We start from the raw sequence: 14,792 nt of genomic DNA, 5'->3' as shown, positions 1-14,792 counted from the left end.
CTGCATCAGGGGTATGTGAGTGCTACTACTTTGTAACTAGTCTTGTCTTTGAATAGTTGATATTCTGGGTTTGGTTGCCCCAGAGTGGTTTTTCTCATATTGAGTTTTCCACTTCGTTAACAAAATCTTGTATTATTTAATTTCCGCATTGTTATTATTTTGTTAACACTTAGTGCACACACACACTTTCTTTGTGTTAGAAGTCAATTTCATTTTTTCAATTCGAACTCTGGCTAGCGAGCGTCCAGAAGGAAGTTAGCCACGTCCGGACGGTTTTCTTTGATATCCTTTCAGAAACTGCGTAATTCTATCTTTATTAGGTTCACGTCCGAACGGCTTGACCGAGCGTCCGGACGGTCTTCGCTAAAATCCTTTCCGGGTTCGAACAGAACTCTAGAATATTCTGAACTACTGGACATCGCCCGGATGTGTTGCCACGTCGTCTGGACAGCTTGCAGAGACTTCCCAAATAGTTGGAAGGTGTTGCTCTGACGTTCGGACGGCTTCATCGTTATCTGCTGGACACTGAGGAGCGTCCGGACACCTTCAAAGGCCCGTTCGGATGGTTGCACAGGAAACGGTTGTTTTTGTCTTAGATTTTGCAAGGACTCTTCATGCACATCTTTAAGTAGCTTGTGATCAGTTATTGTCTTTGATTTGATCATTGTCTGAATACATGAAGATTCTGAATTGGAAACCGACTATCCTGTTAAAACACAACCATTACATAAAGTGTTTTTGTTTTATCCAGAATGTAGCCAGTATAAAATACTAACAAACTCCCCCTTTGGCCATTCTGGGGCAAAAATACTTAACCAGTTTGGAAACACATTCCCGGTCTAAAAACCAAAAGATACATTCCCTTTTTGTCACACAATGATAAAGGGTAAACATAGTATGAATTAAGACCAAACAAAAACAAAATTAAGAGAAAAGAACAAGAGTAGGTCTTCAACAAGAAATCAGAACACACATGAATCTAAACCTGTGAAAACAGTCAGATATCTAGTCAAAAATATGCAAGCATATAGAAAAGAGTTAAATAATCTACGAAAAAAAAATTTCTGCAGATAGAACTTTTTCAACAGTAAACTTAACTCATGCAATGCGTGTGTGTGTGAAAGCTTTCTCAATAAGGTATGAAGTTCAATAATATGACGTAAAACACCCGGATTTTCTAACCAAGAGAGAAAATCAATGTTAGATCAGTAAAAAGTCAAACCTTATTATGCTAGGGCCTAGTTACCTTCATCTGATACACTCCCCCTAATGACCGTTAATGACCGTCTATTTCCGCAATGATGTGATCACTGACTGTTTCTTTAGGGACAAGATCAAGAACAGATTTATAGGATAAGCAGTTGATCTTTTTATCCATTTTTATTCAGTTTTGAATGCCTTTTATCACTTGGTGCTGCAACCTAGAAAGAATGCTAGAATTTATGGGTTCTAGGTTCAAGTAGCGAGTTGGTCAATTTGACCATCTTAGCGAAAAAACATCTCTCTCATTAAAAAAATATCCAGAAGCTAAAAGTCAGAGGAGAGAAAAGAAATAACTTAGGGGAGCCTTCGATACAGCATAGGATTTATCGCATGAGAAAAGCAACTATTTAGTAAAGATGCAGCATGAAAATTCAGCACATATTAGATTTAGAAACTTAACCATATGAATGTATATTTTATCAAAATACAGTGAACTGTTAACACAGATAAATATACATGAGATAGCTGAAAGATGTTGTAGCAGAACCCTTGCACCAAATTCCCCCAATTTTTTTTTTAATTTTTTTTATTATTTATTTAAAAAAAAATCATGCAACCCACTTAAGAGACTAAGAGGAAAAGAAGAGTCTTATCCGAGCATGAATCAAAAACATGTCTAGGACATGTCACAAATACCAATGGCTTTTCTAGGAGATTCAAACCTGCTTCCATCATGAGGTTTGGTGAGGATATCAGCCAATTGATTTTCTGTGGGAATAAACATAAGAGCTACTTCCCTGGATTCGACAAGGTCACTGATGAATTGATGTCGGATGTCGATGTTCTTGGTCCGAGAATGCTGAACTGGATTCTTTGAAATATTTATGGCACTGGTATTGTCACAGTGAATGACCATAGTGTCTTGAGTGAAGCTGATGTGTGTTTTAATGAGTACTCGCAAGCGCACGAATCGTTTGCAATATAGTGTGTGCAAGTACGAGGTCGAATCCACAGGGAAATGGCCAAATATTGGTGTCTTGCTTAACAACCTCATTTTAACCTAGTTCCAAAGATTTGAGGATTGATTCAAGAACAAAAGACTAAATAAAAGAGATGAAATGAAGTATGCAAATTAAAAGGAACTAAGGCTAAGGAATCTACCAAACAAAATCCAACAACTCACACTCTTGGGTCCCACTTGAACACCCAAAGAACATTAAGCTTAGGGTGTTATTCAAGTTTCTCAACCACATACTCTAGAACCATTAAATGAATCCAACTCAAAGATAAATCACAAAGAGTACCCATTTGAAATCAAATCATCCAATGTATCCATTTAGTGAACAAATTACAATGGATATCATCATTCAAACCGATAAAACAATGTATCCATCGGTTGAAACACATTAAATGTCCTATATCTACCAACAATCACATTCATTGCAAAAGATAAAGCATTTAAATGAATGGAACTCGAACAACAAATATGATATATCATCAAATGTGCAAGTAGTATAACAAGAGTGTGAGTGTCATCAATGGAAAGGTTTCATCCTCAACCTTAGTTGAGGTTACTAGCCTTCCATGACTAAGAACACCACAAGAAATTGAAGAACAAACATGGAAATAAAAGAAAAGCTTTACAAAGAGAAAGTGTCTAAGAACAAAGGCTACTGGAATACACTACAAAATGCACAAAATTAAACCTATCTATTGCTCTCTGAACTCTCCAACAAGGAGGAATGGCTATGGCTTTTATAGAAGAAAATTAGGGCTAGAAACCCATGTAAAATGACTCCTCTAACCCCCTCTAGGGTTCCTCTCTTACTAGAGACAACCAAGGTCACGAAACCAGCGTATTCTACTGCGAAAATCAGAGGGAGAATTGCTTTTTGTCATGGAGAAGCTCCTGATTGGGTGTTCTGGCGCGCTTCTGCGAAAGTAAGTTCTGGGAATTTTTGATCGATCGATCGACTTCGGGCAAAATTCGATCGATCGAATTTAAGTTCGATCGATCGAATTCTTCAGAACTTTTGAATTTTCCAAGCAATTCCACATGAATTTTGCCATTCCTCACTTATTGACCTACAAAACATAAAAACACAAAAACTAACCAAAGCATCAGAAAATAATAAGGCTAAAGGTCTAACTAATGTAAATCAAGGGGTCCAAATACACAATATTTGGCACTCATCAGAAGCCATAGTCACAAAGTAATTTCTCCATCCATAATAACTGGGTACAAGAACTTCCAGCAGCAATATACTCAGCTTCTGCAGTGGAAAGAGAAATTAAAGCTTGTTTCCAACTCATCCAAGCTACCAGATTTATACCAACATAAAAACAACCACTAGAGGTGCTTTTCCTATCATCAGCATTTCCAGCCCAATCTGCATCAGAGTATCCTGCAAGCACAAGATTTGTTTCTCTAGAAAAACAGATACCATAATTAATATTGGCATTTATGTACCTGATGATGCGCTTGACAGCAGTAAATGAGATTCCTTAGGATTAGCTTGAAATCGAGCACAAACTCTGGCACTGAAAGCAATATTTGGTCAGCTTGCCTTAAGATAGAGAAGACTGCCAATCATACTTCTGTAAAGAGTAGGATCTACTTCTTTGCTTGTTAGATCAACACTAATCTTGACATTTGTGCTCATGGGAGTACGAGCATGACTTTTCCCATCAAGACCAAACCGTTTCACCAGATCTTTTGCATATTTAGCTTGAGAAATAATTATCCCTTTAGAAGTTTGTTTGACTTGCATCCCTAGAAAATAGGTTAATTCACCTATTATACTCATCTCAAATTCTTGTTTCATTTCTTTAGTAAACTCATGAGCTTGAGAATCTAAAGTTGCTCCGAAGATGATATCATCTACATAGATTTGTGCAATGAGTTTGTGATTTCCTTGATTTCTGATGAAAATGGTCCAATCTGCCTGTCCTCTTGTGAACCCTTTTTCCAGAAGATAAGTGGTTAATCTCTCATACCATGCTCGTAGAGCTTGTTTGAGACCATACAAGGCTTTCTTCAGTTTGTAGACATGATGAGGATAGTGAGGATCCAGAAATCCTTTTGGTTGCTCTACATAAACTTCTTCCTGAAGAATGCCATTCAGAAAATCACTCTTGACATCCATCTGATCAAGCTTGAAGCCTAGATGACAAGATATAGAGAGCAAAATTTTGATAGATTCAAGGTGGGCAACTGGTGTAAAGGTTTCGTCAAAATCTATCCCTTCAATCTGAGTGTACCCTTAAGCAATAAGCCGTACTTTATTTCGTATTACCGTGCCATGTTCGTCTGATTTGTTCTTGAAAATCCACTTTGTGCCGATGATGTTTTGATCAGATGGTCTGGAAACCAAAGTCCAGACATCATTACGAGAGAACTGATGCAACTCATCATGCATAGCAGTAACCCAGCTGTCATCTTGTAAGGCTTCCTCCACTTTCTTTGGTTCAAATTGAGCTAGATAGTAATTGTAAGTCACTTGATTAGCAACCTCATTAGAGGGATTGATTATTCTACTTCTCAACTGTCTACCTTCATTGAGATTCCCAAGAAGCTGCCTGGAAGGATGATTGAGCTTGACCCAAGATGCAGGTTCAATCGGAGGATTTATCGGCTCTGAATCTTGATCTGATGTAGGATCAGTTTCCTCAGTAGGTACAGCATTAGGTGAGTCAAGAAGAACATTTGTTGTTGTAGAAGAGATAGGAGCAATAGATACAGGCTCTACTGTTGCTGAGGAAGTCTCACTTACATTACCTATGAGAGAAGGTAGTGTCTCTAGGGTGGACAGAGAAATCTCCCCCTTGCTATGTGCCCTAATCTCATCATCAATGACCACATTTATGGACTCCATCACTATTTCTGTTCTAGTGTTATAGACTCTGTAGGCACGACTGTTGGTGGAGTATCCCAAAAATATGCCTTCATCACTTTTGGGATCAAACTTTCTCAGATTTTCCCTGACTCGTAGAATATAGCATATATTACCAAAAGTCCGAAAATATTTAACAATGGGTTTCTTACCTCACCAAATCTCGTATGGAGTCTTGCTAGTTTCTGGCCTCAGGTAGACTCTATTGATGATATGACATGCAGTATTGATAGCATCTCTCCAAAAATGTTGAGCAAGATTTTGAGAGTGAATCATTACTCAAGCCATTTCCTGTAGAACTCTATTTTTCAACTCCACAACCCCATTTTGTTGAGGAGTAATAGGAGAAGAAAACTCATGTTGAATGCCATATGAGTGACAGTATTCTTCAAACCGAGCATTCTCAAATTCTTTGCCATGATCACTGCGAATCCTTATGATAGGACAATTTTACTCTATCTGAATTTTTTTGAACAACTGCTGAGCTGCTTTAAAAGCATTAGATTTTTTTCGAAGAAGAAGAACCCAAGTGTACCAACCGTTGATGCCATAGTTCACTTTCATCAATGGTAGCTTTATTGCAGATGATTTGAGAATCTGAAGAGAGATTTGGAATGCCATAACAGTTGTCACTAGTCCTTTCTCCTCCCATTAGCCATTTTCCATTGCTGTCAAAGATGTTGCAATCCCTTTTAGAGAATTGGACAACCAGGTCATAATCACACAATTGGCTGATACTAAAAAGATTTGCCATGAGACCCTCCACATATAGGGCTTTTTGAGATACTTCTAGCCCTCGAATGTTAATCTGCCCATTTCCAATCACTTTGGCCTGGCTTCCATCTCCAAAAGTAATTCTTCCTCCTCTGGCCATTTGAATATCTTTAAGAAGTGCCCTGTCACCTGTCATATGTATGGAGCAAGCACTATCTAAATACCACAAGCAAGTATCTAGGACTTTTAAAGCAGTATGAGCAATTAAGCATAGATTGTCACTTTTCGAGACATCTTTTTCCATTTTGGGCATGACATAAATTTTCTTAAAAAGGGTAGGATTCTCTAATTTTTCACTGATGAGTTTTACTTGATCACATAGATTATTAATCTGATTTCTAATACCGGGCTTATTATCCCTAAGAACATGTTTTTTATCCCATGGTTTTTGAGAGCGTATTTGAAAGCAGTTAGGATGAGTATGACCAATAATACCACAATAATGACAAGTAGGGATAGATTGTACCTTTTATCTCTATTCCTACTAGACGAATAATGAGTAGACATGCCAGGCTTAACAAACATAATTCTATGAGCAGGCATAGCATGTGAAGAAGATGTAGTATTGTTATCACTCATATCACAAGATTTTTCCATTAGAAACAAAGAAGTAAATAAAAGATCACACTCGAGAAATAAATCTTAACCAGAGTATACCAAGCTCTGATACCAGTTGAAAATATATATTGACTTCTAATTTAAACCAAGTGTGTGTGTTTGTGTGCAAACAAATATCTTAAATGCAGAATTTAGATGAGACAAGATATTTGTTACGAAGTGGAAACTCTATGAAGAGAAAAAACCACTCAGGGGCAGCCAAACCCAGGAAATCCACTATCCAAAAACAAAGCTAGTTACAAGACACTCGTACTCATATAACCCTATGCAGTAGTCATACCTCTAACTCTGACGTGTAACCCAACACGAACGCTTCCCAACCAGATCTTCCACCTGAAGGGGTTTTTGATGGATTCCTTTACCCTAGGGCTGACCCCTAAGATAAACTTCACACCAACAACTGAGCACACATCGGCAACTGCTTGAGAGCTAGAGAATCTTTGATTCTCCCTAAACACCCTCTCAAAGCACTATGGAATTCACTGTCGAATTCTGTACAAAACACAAGCCTAGAGCCCCTTATTTATAGGCTTCAAGAGACCTCAAAAATTGATGAGATTCGGACTCTGGCTAGCGAGTGTCCGGATGGAAGTTAGCCACGTCCAAACGGTTTTCTGCGATATCCTTTCAGAAACAGCGTAATTCTATCTTTATTAGGTTCACATCTGGAGGGCTTGACCTAGCGTCCGGATGATCTTTGCTAAAATCCTTTCAGCATTTGAACAAAACTCAGGAATATTCTGAACTACTGGACATCGTCCGGACGTGTTACCATGTCTTTCCGGATGGCTTGTAGAGACGTCCCAAACAGTGTCGACTTTGAAATCAAACTCCTTGTTGAATACTGATTGACCTATCGTCCGGACGGTGTTGCTCTGACGTCCGGACGGCTTCATCGTTATTTGCTGGACATTGAGGAGAGTCTAGACGCCTGCAAAGGCCAGTCCTGACGGTTGCATAGGAACCGGTTGTTTTTGCCTTAGATTTTGCAAGGACTCTTCATATACATCTTTAAGCAGCTTGTGATTAGTTATTGTCTGAATACATGAAGATTTTGAATTGAAAACCGACTATCCTGTTAAAATACAACTATTACATAAAGTGTTTTTGTTTTATCCAGAATGTAGCCAATATAAAATACTAACAGTTGTGCTGGACAATCTTGGCTAGCATGCTGTGTCGGGCAGATAAGGCACCGATCCTGATGGTGGTGGCACACTCCTCTCCTTGGGGAACAGCATGAAAAAATTCTCTGAGATCATCCAGAGAAGGAGGTACGACCACCTCATTGTACGGGCTGCCAAAGATCTGAAGAACAGGCACTCCTATGAACTGATTGATGATCTGGGGATCAACAGTGGACTGAAGCACCACCTCGCGGTCATCATCCTGAACCACCTCGAGGAAGGCATAGAATCATCTGACCAGCCTGGTGTACACAACACAGGCACAGTTGTGCAGATACCCCCAGTGGAAGGTCTGGATAGTGTCGTGGATACTGTCTAAAAGAGCCACCATGATGTCTGATCAGACCACATTTCTTTCGGCAATGACTGGTCTGTCCATAATTTTTGCTCGAAGGGCTGCCCTATCTCCCTCTGTCCTCTGTCGGACTCTGCGTTGTGGACTGCCGGCAGACATGATTCTGAAAATTAACCAACAAGATTTGCCAATAACAAACCAAAAGAAATAGTCTTGTTAGTTCACATAGAAAATCCAGCATTATAACCGCAGTAAAAGGGACTTTTCCAATAATTACAAACAGAAAATATCACAATACAGTCCACAAAAATATTGAAACAGATAATCCCGACAGAGCAGATATCACAAATATGCATTTTATAAAAAAAAAAAAAAAAAATCCCAAAATAATCAATATTCTAACAATTAAAAAAAAAAAAAACCTGAAAAGAATAAAGTTAACTAGAAAAAGTACCTGGAATGAGGAAAGTGATGCACAAAAGGACAAAAGAGGGCGATATAATGCAAAAATCTCGAGAAATCATGCACTAAAAGCCAAAAGAAAGTGAGAAATCGAGTGCTGTAGCTAAAAAATTCGGCAGCTAGGGTTTTTAAAACCAGTGGGGTCCCCGTCCGAACGGCTCATTAACTCGTCCGGACGCGCGTTGCCTCGTAAACATGGGACAGGCCTCGAGCGTCTGGACGTGTAACATTATCATCCAGCCGTCTGAGAGTTCAGAGTTCAATCAGCACAAGAATTTTCCTGTGGACAGAAAATTTGAATAGATTACTCAACTCATGCAATGCGTCTGTGTGTGAAGACTTTTCCAAAAAGGTATGACTTTCACTGATATGACAAAAAGCAACCAGATTTTCTAGACAAGAGAGAAAATCTGTGAAAGATTAGTCAAAAGTCAAACCTTATTAACTACTAGGGCCTAGCCACCCTCATCTGATACACTCTCCCTAAGATGTAGCACCCAATTGTTTTACTTGTACCATGAAGGACAAGGTAAAATTTTACTTGCACCATGAAGGATAAGGTATATAGCTAATTCAACACATAAGCAGTGAATATACATAGCACAGAATTCATAAGAGTAACTGCTTGATTCTTTTGACTTTTGACTAATCTTTCAAAAGTTTTAGGTTCTAGGTTCATCTAGCATTTTGGTCAATTTGACCATCTTATCAAAAACCTCTTCTCTTATTCAAAATTTCCAGAAGTAAAAAGTCAGAAAAAGAAAGATGTACATTTTCATCGTATGAGGAAAGAAGCTATCCAACTTTTGCATATACAGGAAAACAAAACTTGGCAGATATAATCATAAACTCTCAGTCATATCTAAGCAAAGTAAATTAATGCAGAAAGAATTGAGATATCAGGTAAAAACACAAGCAATATCTGACATGCCAAGAAAAGAAAAAAATTTCCTGCAATTTCTCCCCCCATTTTTTTTTTATCAAACAAAATGCTATATGGAAATGACATCATATAACATGCAAGGCATGATCAAACCTGTATAAGCTCAATGTTGTCAATACAAAGAAATAGTCGCTCGACCTGCTTTTTTTGTCTTCCCCAGATAGTACCTGCAATATTCTCTCAAGAGAAATATTGGGCAAAAAGACGGTTCCCAGATTGCACAGAAAACACAGAATATATCAAGTAAAAATCAAGCAATCAAACCTTATGCCTTAGGATTAGGAACCAAATCCTAGGCATGAGTATCTTCACCACCTAGGTGAGTCTATTCCCTCTCTTGGGGTGAACGTCTTCCTTCTTTCTGACCCAAGCCTGCCTTCCTGTGGGTGGTTACTGGCAGGACTTCATCTGTTGACCCATCCACTCCATCATGCTTTACATCCAAATAGGTGGCTCCTTGCAGTATTGATCATCTTCCACCTTCCTTCCGCGGCCTTTTAAAGTGCTTGGATTTGGTCTTAGATTTGCCACTATGATTGGTAGGAACAAATCGCTGCTAAGGCCGATGATGCTGAGATGCATGGTGATGTGGTGCATGAGACCAAGGGGCTTGATATTGAGGAGCCTGATGCCTTGGTGCTTGATTTCATGGAGCATGATAAGGAGCCTGGTACCATGGAGTCTGATGCTGGGCCAGAGGTCTTGTGCCATAATTTGCTTGTCTGGGCACTTCTTTCTTGACCTTTGCTTTTTGTGCTTTAAGAAGGGAGCACTTGGGTCGGACATGCCCACTTAGACCGCAGTGATGGCATATAGGAGATTTTCTGATGGAAGGAGGCTTCTGAGTGCCTAGAACAACTCCATTAATTTTGTCCTTTCCTTTATCTTCAATAGTAGGGGGAGGCTTTGGGACTGCAGGTTTAACAAAGACAGTCCTGGAAGTAGAGGAAGTATCAGAAGGAGGAGCTACATACCCAAGACAAGTCTTGTCGGTTGGACTCTTCTGAATAGATAGCATGTGAGTCAGCTTTTCATCAACGACTCTCTCTAATTGGAGTTGAGTCTCTAGTAGCTTATCCTCTAGCTCTTGTATTTTGCGCAGCAATGAACTTTTCTCAGTCTGCAAACTGTTCAGATCATGAATGTGCTGCTTGCGACCTTCCTTCAACTTTTTGAACTCCACATAAAGAGTTTTATAAGCCTCTTTGAGTTCTTCCCCATCATCACTAGGCTTTGAGTAAGAATCTTCTTCTTCGACATGTGGAGCCACAAAGGCTAGAAATTTCTCTTGCTCAGGAGCTTTTTCTTCGTCGGACTCATCACTGAGAGTCGCGTTATAAGCCTTCCCCTTACCTTGTTTGAGATTCCCACAATCGGCCCGGATATGTCCAAACCTTGAGCATTCATAACATCTTGGGCCTCTAGGATCTTTCTTCTCAGCTTCCTCAGGTTCAGCTTCTCTGGGGACCTTCTTCATTTTTTTTGAACTGGTCATTTCTCATTAATCTTCTAAAGTTCTTGGCTAGCATGGCCACATCTTTTTCTTCATCCTCAGAGTCATCTCTAGATGAGACTTCGACCTTCTTCATGGAAGCTTTCAGAGCAATGGTTTTTAGCTTCTTAAATGGGGTCAAGGACAGCTAATAAGTTTGAAGAGATCCCACCAACTATTCAATCTTCATTTCTTCCAGATCTTTGCTCTCTTCAATTGTAGTTACCTTGATCCTGAAACGCTTAGGCAAAGATCTTAGAATTTTGCGGATGAGTTTTACATCCGAGACGGTTTTCCCAAGACTCACCATTTGGTTTCTTAGGTCGCTCATCTTGGAGTAAAACTCTTCAAATGTCTCATCCTCCAACATCTTAATTTCTTCAAATTTGGAAATCGACATTTGAAGTTTGGCAGATTTAACAAGTTTAGTGCCTTCATATGTTGTTTCCAGAATTTGCCACACTTCTTTAGTGGATTCACTATTTGAAATTCTTGCGAATTCAGATGGTGAGAGTGCTTGACAAAGAGCATGGAGGGCTTTATCATTGGAAAGTCGCGCATTTTTCTCAGTGACTAGTTTGAGTGTTGCATCCACTGGCTTAGTCCAAACAGTTTCAACAATACTCCAACAGTCAAAGGATTTTAAAAAGAACTGCATATGAGCTTTCCAATAGCCATAGTTCGTACTATCAAAGGCAGGAACTGTATTAAGATTTTGAGACATTTTATCAAATAGAAGTAAAAAAAAAAACACTCAAGAATTGAATCTAAACAGAGTGTACCAAGCTCTGATACCTATTGAAAAATTAAAATGACTTCTAATATAAACAAGTGTGTGTGTGCACAAAGTGTTAACAAATAATATCAATGCAGAATTTAAACAACACAAGAATTTTGTTAACAAAGTGGAAACTCAATTTGAGAAAAATCACTTCGGGGCAGCCAAACCCAGGATATCCACTATTCAGAAGACAAGACTAGTTACAAAGTAGTAGCACTCACATACTTGATGCTGTGGTCGTACCTTGCACTCTAACGTGTAACCTAACAAGAATGCCTCCCAACCAGGTCTCCTACCTGAAGGGGTCTTCAATGGAATCATTTACCTTAGGCCCAACCCCTAAGATAGACTTCATATCAGTGCAGCAACAGCACACACAACAATGGCTTCAGAGAAACTTACTTAGCACAATAACCATACAATTTACCTCTCTAAGCACTAAGGAATTCAATACCGAATTTTTGCAGTTCTTAAGCCTAGGGACCTCTATTTATAGGCTACAGGTTCAACTGAGCGTTTGGCTTGATAAAACCTAGGCTCCGTCCAGACAGACAACTGTACGATCTAAATTTCACTGAAATTCTTTACTGATTTGAGCCGTGTCCGGATGGTTGTGCCCTGTCTTCCGGACGGTCGCATTTCAGCTGCACACAACTTCCATTTGAAGGCTTCGCACGTCCGGACCAAGGGAATGGTTGTCCGGATGGTTGATCAGATGCACGCAATTTCCATATCTGTTGCTCGCGAGTTCGGTCAATGAAGACTAGCGTCTGGATGGGAATCTACATCGTCCAGACGATTGCAGCGATCTTCCCATATCTGTGTTTTGGAAGGAAATCTCATAGCTGGTCTGAGTGTCGTCCGGACGTGCTACTGAAACGTCCAGACAGATGCAAGCTGGAGCTGTTTGAAGCTTCTGGACACAGAGGAAGGTCCGGACGGAAAGTTCTCGTCGTCCGGACGGATGATGCCTTGGACTGTTAGGCGTCTGGAAGGTATATCACGTCGTCCGAACGGCTTTAAAGGATCCGATTTTTCTAACTTGTAGATTGTGAAGAATCTTCTAGAAGCACTCTGAATAGTGGAATCCCTGTTTAAAAGCATCATTACAAAGAAGTGATTTTGTCCAACAGAATGAAGCCAATTACGAACTAACACACTGCTTTTATATGATTGAGAGTTTATGCCTAAATATCTACCAAGATTTTCCGCTGCTTGAAAATGCTAGATAGCTACTTTCCTTATGCGATGAAAATGTGCACTATCCAAGGCTCCCTTAAGGTACATCATTTTCCTCTCTGATTTCTTAATTATGGAAATTCTAATGAGAGAGATTTTTTTTGATAAAATGGTCAAATTGACCAATATGCTAGTTTAACCTAGAGTCTAAAAATTCTAGCATTTTCTCTAGGTTACAGCACCAAAAAGAAACAAGCAATTATTCTTTTGAATTCATTGTTATATGGATATATTCACTACTTCTGTGCTGAATTAGCGTTATATCTTGTCCTTTATGGTGCAAGTAAAAATTTTATCTTGTCCTTCATAGTACAAGTAAAACAATTAGGTGTTGTATCTTAAGAGGAGTGTATCAGATGAGGGTGGCTAGGCCCTAGTAAATAATAAGGTTTGACTTTTGATTGATCTTTCATTGATTTTCTCTCTTGTTTAGAAAATTCGGTTGCTTTTAGTCATATCAGTGAACTTCATACCTTATTGACAAAGTCTTCATACACACATGCATTGCATGAGTTGAGTAATCTACGTAAAATTTCTATCTACAAGGAACTTCTGTGTTGATTGAACTCTGAACTCTTTTTTATATCTCTGCTTTCTTAGTTGATTATGCAAGCGTGTTCTGAAGCTGACATTAGGGAAAATATTTTTCTGCAAATTTTTCTTCAGTTTCTGTTTTGCAATGTGAAGCATCTGGACGATCTCTCCATGCATCCAGACAGGTGCGGCTTAGACAGCCGGACGGTCAGGTGACACGTCCGGACACGCGCGGCCTTGTCGTATGCTTATGTGGCAACACGCAGTTAGATGGGTTAGTGATACATCTGGACGGAGACCCCACAGGGTTAAAAATTGCTTTCTCCTCTAGCTGCTGCACTCTCTCCAATTTTTCATCTCTTTTTGTCTCTTTTGGGTGTGATTTTCTTGAGGATCTCTCATGATTTCTTTATGTTTTTGTCCTTTTGGGCATTTTTCTCTTCATTCCAGGTATTTTTCTAGTTTATTTATTCTTTCCAGTGTTTTATTAACTGTTAGAATATTGAATTTTTTGGGGAATTTGTTTGAGATTAAAATTGCATATTTGTGAAGAGAAATTTGTTGGGATTATCTATTTTGGCATTCTTTTGGACTGTATTGGGTTAATTATTGTTTGTAATTTTTTGGAAAAATCCATTTTACTGCCATTATAATGCCGGATTTTTTTTGAACTAACAAGAACCTAATATTTTTTAGAATATTTTTGGCATACCTTGTTGGTTATTTTTGTAGAATCATGTTTGCTGATAGTCCACAGCACAGTGTCTGATAGAGGGCAGAGGAGGATGTGGCAGCCTCCAGAGCCAAGATTATGAGCAAGCTTGTCATTCTTGAGAGGAATGTTGTTCGAGCAAATATTATGGTTGCTCCACTAGATAGTATCCATGAGATCATCTAGACCTATCACTGGGGATACCTCCACAACTGCGCATGCATTGTGCTCACCAGGCTGGTCAGGCAGTTCTATGCCCATCTCGAGGTAGTGCAGAATGATGACAATGGCATTGTTTTTCAGTCCTGCATTGCAGGGCATGTTATCATCGTTGATCCTCAGGTCATCAGCCAAAGCATCGGGGTGCCAGTGCTTCAGATTTCGACCAGTCCATTCAATGACGTTGTTTTGGCTCCCTCTTTGGATGAGCTTTGTGAGTTCTCTCAGTCCCGCAGGGCGAGGAGCGAGCCTCTACCATCAGTATTGGTGCTGTCTCCCTCGCATCGCATGCTTGCGAAGATCGTCCAGCACAATCTCTGGCCTATTGTTAGGCATAGTAATCTGAATCTAAAGAGGGTACAGTTTGTGTATGCCATTTGTTTGCACTTGCCTCTTTGCCTATGCAAGCATATTGTGGGTGTTATGATAGAGGCTCGGGA

This window comes from Alnus glutinosa, chromosome 9 (assembly GCF_958979055.1).
Source record: "Alnus glutinosa chromosome 9, dhAlnGlut1.1, whole genome shotgun sequence".
Lineage (NCBI taxonomy): Eukaryota > Viridiplantae > Streptophyta > Magnoliopsida > Fagales > Betulaceae > Alnus > Alnus glutinosa.
The sequence above is the reverse complement of the archived record's forward strand: the minus strand, read 5'-3'. Positions refer to the sequence as shown.